The 19,526-nt window shown below is 38.0% G+C and overlaps 1 long non-coding RNA gene across 1 annotated transcript in view; it reads left to right on the forward strand.

Annotated features, from left to right (window-relative positions):
• Positions 1-16,713: 16,713 nt before the first annotated feature.
• The window catches only part of LOC140528008 (uncharacterized), a 34,289-nt gene continuing 31,476 nt past the window's right edge, over positions 16,714-19,526 (forward strand). The window contains exon 1 of the long non-coding RNA XR_011975019.1: positions 16,714-16,791. This is a non-coding gene — a long non-coding RNA (uncharacterized lncRNA). The remainder of the gene's footprint in view (positions 16,792-19,526) is intronic.

Here is a 19,526-nt window from a genome sequence, read left to right on the forward strand (position 1 = left end):
AAAGACAAATAACTGGGGAATATTAATTAGTCAAGGTTGGGTCATGTTAATGTAGTAAAAATGAAAATATCATATAAATTAATCCATAGACCCAGTGCCAATTAATCTACTGACTAGTTACTTTATAGAAATAGGCAAAGCAATAACAAAATTTATCTAGAAAAGCAAAGTTTGAAGAATAGTGAGGAATAAAATGGATAAAAGTAGGAAGAAAGGTGGCCAACTAGTACCAGATATCCAATTATATTACAAAAAAAAATTGTCAAAATTATTTGGCACTGGTTAAAAACATCAGTGGAAGATTTCAGGCATGACACCCTGAAGCAATTGAACTTAGTGACATAGGGTTTAATTAACCCAAGGACAGCAACTACCGGGAAAATTGAAAAGTAGTCTAGTAGAAATTGGGTCTAGACCAACATCTCACGCTATATATCATAATAAACCCCAAATGGACACACACACACACACACACACACACACACACACACACACACACACACACACACACACATATATATATATATATATATATATATATATATATATATATCTCCTAGGTATAAAAGGTCTTAATATATAACCAAATAAAAGAAGAAGAGGAGGAGATTTTTTTTTTCACAGCCATGGATAGGGAAGTTCTTCACCAAACATGAAATAAAGATGATCATTAAGGTGAAAATCAAATCAAGTCAATGAACATATATAAAGGGCTTTCTACATACCAGGCACTATGCTAAGCGCTGAGAATACAAAAAAAGGCCAAAACAGTCCTTGCCCTTAAGAACTCACAATTGACTACTAGGACATGAAGTTTTATGTACATTGTCAGATACAGTCTCTGTGGTGGACACCTTTGCTTAATTTTTGTTACGATTGAGGGTTCAGTCTGGTAGGTATATATATATGGGAAGTTACAGGTATGTAGGTATTCTTATAAGAATCCCTTTTGCTCCTAGAATAAAATACAAAGTCCTCTTTTCTGATATTTAAAGCCCTTTACAAATCTGTTTCCTACCTATCTTTTTAAGTTTATTGCATGTTCCTCTTGTTTACACACTTTTTAATGTAGTCTAAATGACCTTGTTGTTCTCCATACATAACATTTCTGTGCCTTTGTAGAGGCCATCTCCCATGTTTTGAAAGTATTCCCTCCTTATTTCTACCTCATAGAATCTCTAGCTTCTTTCAAAGCTCAGCTCAAGTGCTGTACTCTATAGGAAGTATGCCCTGATCTTCCCAGTTAGAAATTATGTGTTAATTGATAGCAAGGGGCTAATCAATGGTATTGATGATATTGAGGTGATATTGACTCACATTAGTGATTGATGTTGGGGGAACATTTCAGAATGGAGATCACAGTTGATAGCACTAGAAAGATACTCCAACCCCTCAAGGGTACCCTTAGAAATGTGAGAGAGAAGTATCTGTCTATTAGATGAGGATTTGACTTGCTAGTGAATGTATAGGTTTTTGACAGATGGAGACAGAGATAATAGAGATAGCTATAGATGTATACACATATATGCATATATAAACACATATACTTATGTTTTGCTATTTATTTGCATATATTTTAATAATTACATATGTTTTGTTGTGAAATAAGATTTAATATTACTAATTTTGCATTTTTCTTGTTCTCTATGATTATTTGTTTATGTGCTATGAATATGCATAGAGTATCATGATCTATACATATGATTTATTCTTCATGAGACCATGGATAAGTCACAGCCTCTGAGCCTCAGTTTCCTTCTCTGTAAAATGGGGATAATAACAATTGTACTATTTACCCCAGAGGTTTGTTGTGAGGAAAGTGTTAAATAAACTTTAAAACATTATATAAATTTAGGATAGAGGGTAGACTGGTTTGAAGGCAATACTAGCTCTCTTGTGAGTCGTTATAGATTTAGAGATGAAATAGAGCTTTAAGATGATCTCATCTGACCTGCTTATTTTTTACAAATGTGGAAACTGATGCCTAATGAGGTTAAGTGACTGGCTAAGGTCTCACAAGTAGTAATTAGCAGAGCTGGTATCTAAAGACAGGTTCTCTGACTGCAAAGTCAATGTTCTTTTCACTATACCACGCTGCTTTTCACTACATGAACCTGCAAGTGATCTATCTTCTTGGTTACTGGACAAGGATTCTTGGTTACAAAGCAGTGTCTCCCAAGAGCTGACATGGAAACAAACTACCCTCTTGAGCTGGTGGGGAGGGTGTCAGGGAAAGGAAAGGTGTGAAGCCAATAGAAATAGAGATAGTTATTAGATAAAGTGATAGACTGGAAGCAACCTAGGAATAGGGTGAGTGACTGGAGATGGAAACAAGGGGGGGGGGCCATCAGAATGGTGTGTCCTTATTACTAGAAAAGAGACAAAAGGTACTGGGGAAACAGGAGACACCAGGCATAAGCTTGTTTCTTGTTATGTGCACTTGGATTCCTATATATAGTAAGATTCCTTAAGCTCAGACAGGGAAGCTCAGAGGGCACATGGAGATCATATTGAATTTGTTTTCTTCATAAGAACATTCAGGCTAAGGGACTCCACTAAAGGGGAATGACATTGCATTCATTCCTCCAGAGGTCCTAGGAGGACAGGTGTCTGGAGACAACTCCCTCCCCCCTCTGCCATCCAACACAAATGTAGAAGAAATGGTTGTTGAATGTCAATAAATTCTAGTTTTTCTCTGTTTCTATGACACTTGTACTTAACCAACATTCTGTTTAACAGATTTCCATCAGGAAGAATCAGGATATAACTAAATGAAAGATGACATGGATGGCATTAGAACAGGAAGGGGCTGTTGAGAGAGATTTATATAGGGTTTTAAGGTTTGAAAAGCACTTTACATATGCTATTATCATTTGGTCCTTACAACAACCCTGTGAGGTAGGTACCATTATTATCTCCATCTTGCAGAAGAAGAAACTGCGAATGAGAAAGGAAATATGACTTGTTTGGAGTCACACAGCTAAATGTTTGAGGCAAGATTTGAACTCAGACCTTCCTGACTCCAAGTCCAACACTCTCTCCACTATGCCACCTAGTAGCATCTTGGAAACAAAAAGTCCAGGAATCAATGCATCTGGGAAGAAGCTGAAGGTTACTAGAACTTCCTTTACATTTCTACAATTTGGGAGGCTGTGTAGCAGCAGCAGTAGTATCAATAATGAACATTTTTATATTGTTTTAAGCCCTACTTGATCATTGTTCCAGACCTGATTGGCTCAGAATCAATGCACATAATAATCGTTTCTATTTAGCCCAAAAACCCTGAGGTTCTTCCCTTCTCAGACTTATTTTTTTTTGACTAGGTAAAAGGCCATTTTCTGCCTCAATTCTTATTAAGCCTTAATCAGAATGGGTGTTACCTCAGTCAAGCTAAGACCTATTAAAGACTTTAGCTTGAAAAGGCCAAGGTCTCTCACTGCATCCAGGGCAATCTCCAATTGTGCTGATTTACATCTGACCACTGCACCAGATGGCTCTGGAGGAGAAAGTGAGGCTGGTGACTTTGCACAGCCCTTCCTCACTTAAATCCAATTCACTTGCATATCATGGCATCACCTCCCTGAAGTCCTCTTCAAGAACTAAGGGCAAACAACAGTAACAACAGAACAGCAACTGTTTTAAAATTCACAAAGTACTTTAACATACATTATCTTGTCTGAGCCTCCTAATCAATGAGTCATTGAGTCACTATTGTTTGCTAGGCACTGTGCTAAACTCTGGAGAGACAAAGAAAGACAAAAAACAGTCCTTGCTCCCAGGAATATTATAATCTAATGGCAAAGACAACATGTAATCAACTACATACAAACAAGGATTAGGCAGGATAAAGTGAGCCTCAGAGGAAAGACACTAAGACATTTCCTTTGGGCATTGTTCCAAATTGCTCTCCAGAATCGAGATGACTAGTTCACAATTCTACCAATAGTGCATTGATGTATCTGATATGTTTTCTAGTTCTGTTTGGAGGATTTTTGGAGATGAACTGCCTCCTGAACTGTTTCCTATTTTGATGTCTTCTTATTACATCCTTACTTCTTGTTACTTCCTATTTCTGTTGCTCCACCCCCTTTTGCCATATCTTGCCATGTAGTAATATTCTATTGCATGCAAATAACATAACTTGTTTGGCCATTCTTCAATGTAGTTCTTGACTACAGCAAAAAAGTGCTGCTATAAATAATTTTGCTCATAAGGATCTTTTCCTCCTTTCTTTGATGTATTTGGGATATACATCAATGTTTGGTGCTGTCTAAATGTATAAAGGAATGGTTCATTGTTTGAATGAATATATGTGATCTGAGATCTGACCTCCTTTTATGGAGGAGAAGAAGGCCATACTGGGACTGCCAGAAGTATAGCTGGGAGGAAGGAGCAGTTTGGATTTAGGACCACTGATTGTAGGTGATCTTTCCTCCAGTCTCCAAGAGGGGTATAAGTCTAGAATTTCATCTATATACCAACCCTGAAATAGTGGTATGAAATAGATACTTCACTTATAATCTTTAGCTTATATTCATCAACTTAACCATTTCCCACCAAATACTGATTACTCAAAAGATCATCAGGAACACCTAACAAATGTATTTATCAAAGAAAGCAGCCTTATTGAAATTGAGGACGCTATAATAATGATAAAAAAGAGAAAAGAATACACATTAATAAATGAGCCCTTTATCTGGGAGTGAGAAAAGATCTCAGCTGAATCAGTGAGAGGATGATTTCATTAAAGGGGAGTCCCCTCTCAGCAGTTTTTGGAGTTAAAAGTGCTGGAAGTCAAGGGACAAGATGAGGGGGTCAGTTTGACTCATGTCTCTAAAGCTTCTATCATTCAAAAAAAATCTTAGCCTTTCCTCTCTCTTGACCCATGTCTCTCTCTCCAGTGCTCTCTTGGTGTTTGTGTGCAATAAAATTAAGATTCTTATGCAATACTGCAGTGTTGTGGCTCAATGTTCTGTCAATCATGAGTCATATTTCCCTATGTGTGCATAATGTGGAGTTTTACCACCCAAAGAGGCAAAGGTTATACTTATTAGTGGTATCATTGTGTCAAAAGATATGCACACATATATAACCTTTATCAAATTGCTTACCATTTTAGGAAGATAGGAAGGGAGGGAAGGGGAAAAATTTGCAATAAAAATTTTGTAAACATGAACGTTAAAAATTGTCTTTACATATAATTGGAAAAAATAAAATACTGTTTATAAAGGTATGCACAGTTTAGTAACTTTTTAGGTATAATTTCAAATTGCTTTTCAAAATGACAGGAACAATTCACAACAATGCACAGTAGTATGTAATTGTGCCTGTCCTCCCACATCTCCTCCAAAAATTTCCATTTTCCCTTTTTGTCATCTTTTCTAATTTGATGACAATAAAGTGAAACCTCAGAGTTGTTTTAATATGTATTTTTTCTTATTATTAGTTGGAGTATTTTTTCATTTGAATTTTGATAGCTTGAATTTCTTGCCTTGAGAGTGACCTCTACATATCCTTTTGTCCTTTACCTGTTGGAGAGTGGTCTTTGTTTTTTATTTATTTGAATAATCAGTTCCTAATATATTGGATATTAGAGATGTATCAAGGTAATTTTCTGCAAGCAATTTTCCCAGTTAGTATTTTCCCTTCTAATTTTTATTACACTGACTTTATTTGTACAAAAATAATTTTCACTTTTATGTAATCAAAATTGTCTATTTCAAATTTTATGATCATCTCTATCCCTTGTTGATCAAGAACTCTCTACCATCATGAGTTGTGAAGGGATCTCTCTTTTCTATCACCTTTTCTATTGAGGTCTTATATCTATTTAGAATTTATTGTCGTATATATAGGTTAATAAATGTGGTATATTTGTTTAAGCCTAATTTCTTTTATATGACTTTCCAGTTTTTCCTAGCAATTTTTGTCAAATTGCGAGTACTTATTCCAGTAGTTGGTTTCCTTGGATTTATCAAACAATGTGCTACTGTATTAAATTTTCTCTAAACTAATTTGTCCCATTGATCAAACAGTTTTGATGAATTCTGCTTTGTAGAGTAGTTTTCCATATGGTGCTATTAGACCTTTTTCTTTCCATTTTCTTTTTTTCATTATTATGAAAGTCTTGACTTTTTTGTTCCTCCAGATAAATTTGGTTATTATCCTCTCTAGTTTTATAAAGCAACCCTTTGGTTGTTTGACTGGTATAACACTCAAAATATAAAATGATCTAGTTTGTTCTGTCATTAGAATGTTGTAATCATGAGAACTTTATAAAGTCTTTCACTTCCATAAAGAGGATTTTATAGTTAAAATTATACTGCATCTTAGTAAGTGGAGTGTGAGACATTTTAGACAACTTCCCAATTTTTGTCAAAGGCATCACCATCCTTCCTATCTCTCAGGTTTATAATTATCTTGGATTCTTTATTCTCCTTTATTCTCAATTCTTACTGCTTCTATCTTCAGAACATCTGTCATAGTTGACCCCTTTTCTCTACTCATGCACCTGTTGTTGCTGTTGTTTAGTCATGTCTTCATGACCCCATTTGGACTTGATAAAGATACTAGACTGATTTGCCATTTCCTTTTCCAGCTCATTTTACAAATGAAGAAACTAAAGCAAACAGGGTTGTGTCTTGCTCAGGGTCACATGGTTAGAAAGTGTCAGAGGCCAGATTTGAACTCAGGAAGATGAGTCTGCTTGACTCCAGGCCCAGCATTCTATCCTTTGCACCACCTTCAATCTCTCGTCATCTTCTGATCTAGATTATCTCAACAACCACATAATTGGTCTCCTTGCCTCAAGTCTTTCTGTTGAGGTTTGGGTTTCTCAGGACCCCAAAATACTGACACACCAGGTCCTGCCTAAATGAATTTGACTCAACCTTTCTTTCAATCAAAGGAAAACAAAGTTTATTAAAGATTTGCCATATTGGGTGCCTAAGCATTTGTGACACTTGTATTAATAAGTGGGGCAGATTGAATCTCAGCTAGATTGAATTTGAGCACCTTCATGGAGACAGAATGGATCTTATGCACAGAAAGATTGTGGGAGGGATCTAGGGGTGGCCAAGTAGTCCAGGGTGATGGGAGGAAGGGTGTAGGGCGGGTCTTGAGGAGTCTAAGGAAGATCTTGATGGAACTGGGGTGATTAGAGGTTAGAACCCAGAGAGTGGGATTTTGATGGGATCAAGGGTGGGAAGCAGCTGGAGGCAATCCAGACAGGTAACAGAAGATGGAGGGCTAGGCTAGGTTAAGGGCAATTTGATAAGATCAAGAGGCCATTGGGCAAAGCTATAATGAAAGGCCTAGATTCAAGGAGAGTTCAAGGGGGCTCCCAGAGCCTATAACCCATCATCTCTCCAGTCCATCCCATTCTATGTATTACTGCCAAAGCATTTTTCTTTAAGCACATAGCTGACTATGTAACTCTCCTACTCAATGAACTCTATTGTCTTCCTATTACCTCTAAGATAAAATATTAATTACTCTGTTTAGATTTTTCCAGTTTTATCTTACATTATCCTTCTAAGCTCTATGACCAACCATATTGGCCTCTCTGTTTCTCTAACACACCACTCCATCTTCCATCTCTTATCTCTGCACTGGCCATCCCCATGTACCTGGAATGTACTGCTTCCTTCCTTTAGTTTTACAGAGTTCTTCTCTTCCTTTAAGATGAAGCCTAATTGGGGTGGAGTCAAGATGGCAGAGTGAATGGAGCATTTGTGTTGAACAATCCCAAACCAACCCAATACCCTAAACAATTAAAAAACATCTGCCAAATCAAATTCTGAGTGGGATAATAACAACAACCAAAAGTTAATGTGACTCATTTTTCCAGCCTAGGACAGTTTAAGTGGAGAGAAAGAGAGGTCTGCAAGTCCTGGAGTCAGGGCTGGCCAGGAGCTGTTACTGTTTGTCCTTCATTCTGGAAGAAGACTAATGACATCTTGAGGGTGATATCTTGATTTGTGCTTGAATTGAATGTCAGGGGGGCAGAGTTGTGTAAAGCTGTCAGCTTCACTCTCTCCTCTAGAGTCATCAAAGTACATTAGAAAGACTATGGTAAAGATGACAACTGATAGCCCAGGATGCCTTGGGTGACCTTGACCTTTTTAAATTAAAGTCTTTCTCATGTCTTGGTTTGTCTGAGGTCTTGCCCATTCAATGACTGAGGGCCTGGTAGAAAGTGAGACAAAATACAATTTACAAACACAAGGTATCAGTCTGGGAGAAAAAGACCCTCAGAATTTCTGGCCAGAACAGAAAGCAATTGTTATTTACACTCATTCTAAGCCAAGGCAAACCTAAACAATGAACCACATAGGCTAGGATTTGCCCATTCAGTGAAAGGCAAATGTGATTAGGATTTTAAGGTGGAGGCAGACAGTTCCATTTAAAAGCCTATTTTTTCAGAGCTATATTTCAAGAAATCAAAAATGAAAACCCTGCAAGAGAAGAGGAAGAAGAGGGAAGAGGTAGAAGAGGAGGAATAGAAGGAGGAGAAGGAGGAGAAGGAAGAAGAGAAGAGAAAGGAGAAGGATGAAGAAGAGAAAGAGGTGAAAACCTACAGGCCCCCCAGGTCTAGCCACAGACCCTCAGACTAGCCATCTGCTCCCTGCAGAAGAGGGCAGAGCCCAATTCTAACATAAAGTCCAAAGTCAAGAAATAGGCTGGAAAAATGGGCAAACAACAAAAAAAGTTGACCATAAAAACTTCTAGTGTTCAAGCTCAAACTCAGAAAAACTGACTTCAAAACATCTATAAGCAAAGCCTCAAATAAAAATACATATTAGATGCAAACCCAACAAGAATTCCTAGAAGATCTAAAGAAAGAGATTTTTTAAAAAGAGCAAAAAAAGATTTTAAAAATCAAATAAAAGCAGCAGAGGAAAAATTAGGAAAAGAAATGAGAGCAGTTCAAGAAAATTATGAAAGAGAATTAATAGTTGGCAAAACTTCTTTAAAGAAAATAATTTCTGGGGGGCAAAGCCAAGATGGCAGAGTAGAAAGATGCACATACACTAGCACTTCCACACAACCCACAAAATACCTGTAAAAAAAGACTCTCAACAAATTCTGGAGCAGCAGAAGCCACAGAACAACTGAGTGGAGGAGATTCCCAGCCCAGGGTGACCTGAAAGGCTGATGAGAAACATCTGTCACACCAGATGCAGAGTGGAGCCCAGCCCACCCAAGCAAGCCTCAGGGATGGAATCCCCAGCCCCAGTAGCAGTGGTTCCCAGATCCCTCAACCCACAGGTGCCAAAGGTCAGTGAGAGGGTTTTTTCAGTTGGCCCAGGAGGGAGAAAAGCATTCCCATAGCTCTGGCCTCAGGCAGCAGAGGCCTCATAGGGCTGGTGGCAGCAGCTCCCACAGCAGCCCCTATAGCAGCCCGCATCCATTGTTGGACTGTAAAAACCTTGGGGGCTGAGCAGCTGATTCTTATTTCAGCCCTGTGTACCAGCCCTGTCCCCACCTAATACTCCTAGGGGATGTGAGCAGCTGATCTTTATCTCACACTGAATGGCAGCCCTGCCCCTACAGCTTATCTGAGTCTCAGCCCCTAGTGCTGGCTTGGTGGAACTGAAGGCTAGGTGACTGTGGAGAGGGAACTCTACTACTCAGATTCTGGGCACAAAAATTTCTTATTGCTTCCAGACAATTACACACTTGATTGTGCCACCTTGGAGGAACTGAGATCTTACAGATACCCAGAGTATACCCTACTCTTGACAAAGGACCCAAAAGTCAAGTTACTGGTTGGGAAAATGCCCAAAAAAGGGAAAAAAATAAGACTATAGAAAGTTACTTTCTTGGTGAACAGATATCTTCTCCCATCCTTTCACATGAGGAAGAACATTGCTTATCATCAGGGAAAGACATAAAAATCAAGGATTCTGTATCCCAAACATCCAAAATAAATATTCAATGGTCTCAGGCCATAGAAGACCTCAAAAAGGATTTTGAAAATCAAGTAAGAGATGTGGAGGAAAAATTGGGAAGAGAAATGAGAGAGATACAAGTAAATCATGGAAAGCAGGTCAACAACTTGCTAAAGGTGACCCAAAAAAATGTTGAATAAAATAATACCTTTAAAAATATTCTAACTCAATTGACAAAAGAGGTTCAAAAAGCCAATGAGGAGAAGAAAATGCTTTCAAAAGCAGAATTAGCCAAGTGGAAAAGGAGGTTCAAAAGCTCACTGAAGAAAATAGTTCTTTCAAAATTAGAATGGAACAGATGGAGGCTAATGACTTTATGAGAAACCAAGAAATCACAAAACAAAACCAAAAGAATGAAAAAATGGAAGATAATGTGAAATATCTCATTGGGAAAACAACTGACCTGGAAAATAGATCCAGGAGAGACAATTTAAAAATTATGGGACTACCTGAAAGCCATGATCAAAAAAAGAGCCTAGACATCATCTTTCATGAAATTATCAAGGAAAACTGCCCTGAGATTCTAGAACCAGGGGGCAAAATAAATATTGAAAGAATCCATTGATCACCTCCTGAAAGAGATCCAAAAACAGAAACTCCTAGGAACATTGTGGCCAAATTCCAGAGTTCCCAGGTCCAGGAGAAACTATTGCAAGCAGCTGGAAAGAAACAATTTGAGTAGTATGGAAATATAATCAGGATAATACAAGATCTAGCATCTTCTACATTAAGGGATCAAAGGGCATGGAATATGATATTCCAGAAGACAAAGGAACTAGGACTAAAACCAAGAATCAACTACCCAGCAAAACTGAGTATGATACTTCAGGGGAAAAAATGGTCTTTCAATGAAATGGAAGACTTTCAAACATTCTTGATGAAAAGACCAGAGCTGAAAAGAAAATTTGACTTCCAAACATAAGAATCAAGAGAAGCATGAAAAGGTAAACAGGAAAGAGAAATCATAAGGGACTTATTAAAGTTGAACTGTTTACATTCCTACATGGAAAGACAATATTTGTAACTCTTGAAACTTTTTTCAGTATCTGGGTAGTTGGTGGGATTACACACACACACACACACACACACACACACACACACACACACACACACACACACACACACACATAGAGAGAGAGACAGAGAGCACAGGGTGAGTTGAATAGGATGGGATCATATCTAAAAAAATGAAATTAAGGTGTGAGAGAAGAATATATTGGGAGGAGAAAGGAAGAAATGGAATGGGGCAAATTATCTCTCATAAAAGAGGCAAGAAAAAGACTTTTCAATGGAGGGAAAAAGGGGGGAGGTGAGAAAGAAAATGTGAAGCTTACTGGTATCACATTTGACCCAAGGAAGGAATAAAATGAACACTCATTTTGGTAAGAAAACCTATCTCACAATACAGGAAAGTGGGGGAGAAGGGGTTAAGCAGGGTGGGGGGGTTATAATGGAAGGGAGAGCAATGGGAGGATGGAGTAATTAGAAGTCAATACTCTTGGGGAGGGACAAGGTCAAAAGAGAGAATAGAAGTAATGGGGGGCAGGATAGGATGGAGGGAAATATAGTTAGTCTTACACAACACAACTATTATGGAAGTCATTTGCAAAACTACACATATATGGCCTATATCCCCAATGGGGATGCGTCAGGAGGGAGGAAGGAAGAGAAGTTGGAACTCAAAATTTTAAGAACAACTGTTGAGTATTGTTCTTGCATACTTCTAGGAAATAAGAAATATAGGTAATGGGGTATAGAAATTTATCTTGCCCTATAGGACAAAAGAGAAGATGGGGATAAGGGAAGGGAGGGATGTTAGAAGGGAGGGCAGATTGGTGACAGTGGTAATTAGATTGCTTGGCATTTTGGGGTGGGGGGAGGGGAGAGATGAGGAGAAAATTTGGGACTCAAAATTTTGTGGAAATGAATGTTGAAAACTTAAAACAAAAAAATAAAAAAAAAAATTCCTTAAAAATTAGAATTGGCAAAGTAGAAGCTAATGACTCTGCAAGATAGTGAGAAAGAATAAAACAAAGTCAAGGGAGATGGAGCCAAGATTGTTGAGTAACAGCCAAGCTTCTTCCTACAACTCAGATTTAGAAAAAGCACAAGACTGAGTCCTGATGGAGAAATTCAAAAGAAAATTACAGTGAGTCATTTTGTTAGCCAAGTGTAGCATAAGGAGGCAGATAGAGAAGTCTGGAGATGATGGGATTGGGCTCTTTGCAAGAAAGGGAAGAACATCTAAATATAGTGAGAGATTGTGAACCAAGGCAAGAAGAGGTCTGAGATCCAGCACAGGGGATCCTGACCCTCTGTAGGATGCAGGAATAGGTGCCATTTGGCAGCTCATTTGTTCACTACCCAGTTCAGGTCAAAGATCCAAAATGGACTGAGGAATGAATCTAGGAGTAACTTTCCAGGGTGAGGAGTGGACACTAGGCTGTGTAAAAAGCAAGAAGAAAGTTCAGAAGCAAGAAGTAATTGTGTGGTTCTGACCTCAGGAGTGGAGGTCTCATTTCAAGTCTTCAGTCCATTCTGAGCTCTGATACAGAGTAGTAAGCATGGCAGGAGGACTGTGTCAAAGTAGAGTCTGAAGTTCTATTACTTTTAATCAGCAGGGATTTTCAGCCAGCTGATACTGGTGGAGGCCAGCTATAGTCTACTGAAACTCCAAATGGGCAAACTCATAAGCGTGTTGCATCAGAATCACACTCAGATAAGGAATATGTAGATAGTAGTACTGGAGGGCAGTGATCAGACTTTGTCTCAAAGCAGACCATTTTGAGAGCACTAAATGCTTGCTTGGGCACCTACACTTTCTCCCTGGAGCCTTGCAACACATAGGGAATCCAAATGTATGCCTGAATTCATTCCTTATTAGACCAAGTGCTAATTTAAAAGGAAAATAAATTTAGAAAATTCATCAAACAGGTATGAGATTGCCCCCACCCCCACCCCTGAAAAAAGAATTATACATTTGGAGGGTTATCTAGGCCAATAGTAAAACCTTCCATAGGAAAGTCCTATGGAATTGTAGAATCTCAGCCAAGCTGTTTAGATAAGCAGTTTAGGTCTGCTTTAAAGTTTGTTTTTTTGAAAAATATGAATGAATTTCCATAGTGTGCTTTAGGCAAATTGCTAGGAACCAGTATTCAAGGATTCAGTATACTAGGGATGCTCATGTTAGCTTCTCTACTCTTAAGGGGTACAGAAAAATAACATATCAATTCATAAATATTATTTTTTAAATTCAATTTTATTTTGATTTTCAGTTCCAAATCCTCTCCCTTTTTCCATTCCCTCCCTCACCTACTGAAAAGGTAAGAATTACAATATACACTATACATATGAAGTCATTCAAAACATATTTCCATATTAATAATTAAAAGAAATAAAAAGAAAGTATGGTTCAGTCTGCAGTCCTAATCCATCAGTTCTCTATCTGGAGGTAACATTTTTGTCATTAGTTCATAACCATTCAAACAAGTGAAAATTTCAAACAAAGAAACTAGTAAAGGAAACACACTAGAAAACTGTCCAATTATAGTGTAAAATTTTAAAAAATGCTATTTCTGAGTCTTGGACATATACTCCTCCACTGGATCCTTGCAAATGCACGAGGGCTCCAAATATATACCAGATGAACCTTCACAATAGAATACATTCCTCTGGAGAATATCTAACTTGCTCTCATACTTATGGACCGGTTCCCCAGAGGGTAGCTGCTACCTTGAGGTTCCATGGATACTCTGTTTCTCCAATGTATTTAAGACTTTCAGGTGGAGCTACTTTCTGCTCTATCTCCTCTTATACCTCAGCTGCACTGTCGGAGGAACGTATCCCTTATCCCTTAATGTACCTAAACAGTGACCTAAATCTTCACATTAATCATGCAAAACCAGACTACTTAATTTTCTTCTATATTAAGTAGGGGGAACAGATTCATAAATGATAACAATGCTAAGCAATTGAAGAACACAAATTTTTTTTTGAAAAAGAAATTTATTTTTACATGCATTTATCTCTCCCGTCCATAGTTTCACATCTCCCCAACCCCTCATTGAACAATAATAAAGAAAAAGAAAAGGAGAATACTCATAACAATTATGCATAATTCAGCAAAACAAATTCACACATTGTCCCTGTTTAAAATTGAGTGTCTCTTTCTGTATTTGGCAGAAGGTCGTTGGTGTGCTTTATCTTCACGTGTTTGGAATCATGGCTTATTATTATTGCAATGATCAGAGTTTTTGTTTTCTTTATGATGTCATTTTATAAATTACTGCTCTAATTTTAGTTACTTTATTGTATATCACTTCAGAGAAGTTTTCCAGTTTCCTCTGGAACTTTCTGTTTTGTCATTTCTTATTACGATGTTCGTATACCATGACACACTTAATTTCCAGTTCAGGGCTTCTACAAAGAGTCAATACACAAATGTGTGGGGTGGGGTGGCTGTGGGTGTGTGTGTAGTTCTTGTTTCTTTGATTTCTTTCAGGGATAGGCTTTGTAGTACTATCACTGGGTCAAAGAATATATAGAATTGGTTAGTTTTTAGGCATAGTTTTAAATTGCTTTCCAGAATAGTTGAACCAAGTAACATCTCTACCAACAAGATATTAATGTACCTATTTTCCCACACCCCCTCCAACATTTGTCATTTTCCTCTTTTGTCATCTTTCCCAATCTGATAAGTGTGAGGTGGAAACTCAGAATTGCTTTAATAAGCATTTCTCTATTAGTAATTTGTAGTTTTTTTTCATTTTATTGATAGTTCAGATTTCTTTCTTTGAGAACTGCCTTTTTGTATTCTTTGACTATCTCTTGGTGAATGAATCTTTGTCTTATAAATCAGAATCAGTTCCTCATATGTATTGGATGTGAGACTTTTATCAGAGAAACTTGTAAAAATTTTGTCCCAGTTAGTGATTTCTTTTCTAATTTGAGCTGCATTAGTTTTGTTTTTGCAAAACCTTTTTATTTTTATATAATCAAAGTTATCCATTTTATCTTCTGTGATTCTCAGCATCCCTTGTTTGGAAATGAACTCTTCTCCTATCCATGGATCTAAAAGGTAATTTCTTCTTTGCTCCTCTAATTTGCTCATAATGTCACCTTCTAAGTCATATATCTATCTGGAATTTATGTTAATATATAATGTGAGCTATATGGTCTGTACTAAATTTCTATCAAATTGCTCTCTGGTCTTCCCAACAGCTTTTATAAAATAATGACTATTTACCTATAGTAATTGGGGGTCTTTGGATTTATCAAACACTCACCTACTGCATCTTTATGTTTTATATTACTCTATTTTTTAACTGGTGCCAAATTGTTTTAATAGTTGCTAGTTTGTAGTGTAACTTGAAATGAAATTTATTCATACTTTTTTCATTATTACACTTGAGAATCTCAATCTTTTCTTTCTCCTTATGAATTTCATTATGATTTTTTTCTAGCCCTGTAATATAATTCTTTGGTAGTTTGGCAGGGCGCTGAATAGATTAATTTATGTACTACTATCATTTTGCAATATTGGCTTGGACTACTAATAAGCATTTAGATGTTTCTCCAATTATTTGGGTCTATATGCAAAGAATTTTTTGTTTATTGGATTCATATGGTTCTTAGGCAAGACTGTACAACATATTATTGCCCACCAAAGGATTTCGGGCAGCCCATGGAAAAATGTAGGGTTGCCACTGTACAGTCTGCTGTTTCTTATGTGCCACCCATCATCAGTCTGTCTCTATCCTAACCTGTCACATGACCTATAGCAACCAATCAGTCTGTCTTTAGTCTAACCTATCTATGAACCCTAGAAGTTTACAAGTTGTACTGGTCCCTTCTTAGGAGTATCTTGGTTTCTATACCTTTTGTAGTTATCTTGAATGGAATTCCTTTTTCTAGTTGTTCCTGCTGGGTTTTATTGTTAATATAAAGGAATGATGATTATGTGGATTTTTAAAAAAATATCCTGCAACTTTGCTGAATGTATGATTTAAAGTATTACAAAGTGCTGCCTTTGACCTGCAGTGTGGCCAAGGTCAATTCACTTCACTTTATCCATTTGCATTTTGATGGATGGAATTTCCATCAAGACAGCTAGGTGTCACAGTGGATAGAGCACCAGACCTGGAGTCAGGCAGACCTGAGTTCAAATGTGATGCCAAACACTTACTAGTTGTATGGCTCTGGGCAAGTCACTTAACTTCAGGTTCCTCTTTTTAAAATGAAAATAACAACGGCACCTATCTCCCAGGATTGCTTGGAGGATCAAATGAGATAATAATTGTGAAGTACTTAGACCAATGTCTGCCACATAGTAAACACTATGTAAATATTAATTATTATTATTATAATTGGAATTCCCTGCAAAATATCTTGTCTTTTTGAAGACAGACTACCGAAAATCAATCTTCTTTTTAGCCTACCCTTCGCTCAAACTCCAGTTGAAAGCTATCATCCTAACCAAATTATAAGAATACTCATAGCTCAAGGACCAATGGACTAAGTGGGAGCTGAGGAAGAAAGGAGCTGTATGTCAGATCACAAGATGTGCATTCACTGGCACAAGTGAAAACACAGGACTTGTCCTGGGCTCAGACAATCCATGTGAATAGTAACTCTTCTGTAAAATACCACCCTCCTCTAGTGCTATGTTTACATCTATCTGTCAAGTTTAATACTGGGGAAATACTTAAGTGTTAGATTGACAGAATAATGTTTTTTTCCTTGTAATTTACTTTCAATATTTAGGTTCCTTTCTTTTTTCTGGGTTCCAGCAGCCCTTCTCTCACAACTGAAGTGCCCAAAGTGATGATAATTCCTTAAGGTTTGTAATGTACTTTATAAATAGTTCTTCATTCGGTCCTTCCAACAACGCTGTGGGATGAGGAAACTGAAGCACACAGAGGTTAAATAACTTGCCCAGGGTCACACAGCTGGGAAGTATCCAGAATCTGTCATGGACAGTATCTTCTTTGAGGCTGAAAATAAAGCCACAAAGTAGAGTTCTTTTAGAATCCTACTCCAAAGGCTCATTGTGGAGTAGAGGTGATTCCTAGGCTTTCCTAGTCTAGCCAGTAGAATGCAAGTTCTGGCAGCTCCTTCCAAACGGGATGGATTATAAGTCTGACTCAGTGAAATACGAGAGGCAGTTAGGTAGCACAATGGTTAGAGTACTCACTAGACATGGAATGAGGAAGACCACAATTTCAAATCTGGCCTAAGACCCTTACTGGTTGTGTGACCCTGCGCAAGTCACTTAACTCCTGTCTGCTTCACTTTCCTCATCTATAAAATGGGAATAATAATAGCACCTATTTTCCAGCGTTATTGTTAGGATCAAACAAGATAATATTTGCAAAGTGTCTTGCAAAACCTTAAAGCACTGTATAAATGTTAGCTACTATTATTATTATTATTGCCACGTGTCTGTTGTGCCAGAATCTGACACAGAAGGTTGGTCACGGCCCCTCATAAAACCATCTCCTGAGGCATGGCAGGGCGGCTTGCTTCCATACTCACATCCACACCCATGAAATCATCCATCTTGGAGAATATGGAGACAAATAGATGAGGATAACAAGGTGAATCTGACGGGGTGCTTGGGTGCATGTGCCTGGCCCCAATTCTAAAACCACATTTCTCTCTAAAAATCACGTTTGTCCCTAACCTCAAGATACTATCCCAGGCAGTTTCTCCCCAGCCCAAGGACACAGACTGCCACAGTAACAATCATTATCTCCCTTCCTGATACAGTAGCCAGCTACACCTATAGAATTTATTAGTCTGAACCAGCTGTGTACTGACTGAACGGGCCATGCCCTGGGTCATAATGACGTTTACTACTCACTGACCAATCTAGACTTAGACATGCATACAAGGACTGTACAAGGAGTATCCCTTACATTTATCTTGTCTAACAAGACATTGATGAGATCAGCCTGGGTATTTCTCAGTCAGCCCTGACCATCAGTTGACAAGCCTAAAACCACACCTCTATGTAGGCCCCCTCCTCACCCCCTTGGGCTATTTCCCTGATGAACTCTGCATAAAATACCTGCAAAGTAGATATTAAAAGTGCATGTTCCTTTAAGAACTAACCACTCTTTAACAACGCCCTAATCCTGCCCTGAATCACCTGCTTAGCATATTTGGCATATGTTTCACTATAAAATATCCTCTATAAACTTTACCTGTACCTCTCTAAGGTTGCAGGTTCCGTAAGAACTCTTGCCCACTGAAAAGCATAATTAATCTTTACCTTGACCTCAACAATGTTTGAGTTCGTGAATTCTTCTGGAGATGGCCCATGCAGGACTTCTTGTACCACCTCCCGCCCCCTCCAGCCCTCATCATATTGACTTGTCAAGATCATATTTAGTCCAGATACTAAGTCTTAGATCACACTTAGTCTTGTAATCTTACTTCACAATGAAAACAGTGACAGAGTGCATATCAGAGCTTCCTGGTTCACCATTCTTTCGGTTGCCAGGGAGAAAGAATGTAGGTAATAAATTACCTGGTAAGTAATAAGATCTAGAACTGGACTTACCCCTACATCCTACTTTCTAGGACAGGGTAGGGGATCCATGGCAGTCCTTTGACTGAATTCTTTTGGAGAATTGTTCTGTGAAGGTTGAATTCAGTCAAAGGACCACACTTGAAGACCTAGAGGGTCACTTGAGGCTACAGGTTCCCCACTTCTAACTCTAGATTAGCCTCCTCGCTTTACAGATGAAGAAATTAGGCTTGGAAACAAAAAATAACCTACCTAACCTCTCACTGGATTAAAAGTGGTGATTTGAGCCCAGGTCTTCTGGCTCCAGTTGCAGCACTCTTTTCATTATTTCATACTTTTCCAGCATCTACTAGAAATGCTCCCTTTTTCCTGTAGTGTCTTCAAAGAGATCTTTCTTTTCTGCAATCTGTATTTCTCCTAAAACGAATTCAAACCCAACAATTTACTCTAGGGATCAAGGGCTAGAAGTGCTGGTGAACAATTCCTTAGGAAATGGTGCCCTCTTGTGTCCAAGTACAAGAACATTTTTTATGTGAATGCATTGGCAACATTTGCGAAAGAAAGATGGCGATGTAGCTTCAAATTCATAGCAGTGAAATTTGAAGATAAACCCTAAACAATACCTTTAATGAGCTTGGTTTCTTTTTAGGAAGTTACTGCTCCATTGACTTTGCGACTTTGGGCATTAGATCTCTCAGAACCTCAATCTCCTCATATCACCAACTCATGGAGTTGGAAGGGACATCAGAAAACTTATATTGTAACTCAGGGGTTCTTAACTTGGTGTCCTTTGGATACAAAACTTTGGAGCCCTTTGACAGTCTGGGGAAGTCTAGGGACCCCTCCTAAGAATAATATTATTCGGTGCATAAAATACATAGTATTACAAGAGAACTCATTGAAATACAGTTATATAAAACAAATTTACAGCTCCCAGGCTTAAAAACCCCTGGTCTAACACGGACCTGAACAAGGATCTGCTCTACAAACACTCCCAACAAACAGCTTTTGCTTGAAATCTGCACCATAGGAAACCTATTATC

Source organism: Notamacropus eugenii, chromosome 2 (genome assembly GCF_028372415.1).
Source record: "Notamacropus eugenii isolate mMacEug1 chromosome 2, mMacEug1.pri_v2, whole genome shotgun sequence".
Taxonomy (NCBI): Eukaryota; Metazoa; Chordata; class Mammalia; order Diprotodontia; family Macropodidae; genus Notamacropus; species Notamacropus eugenii.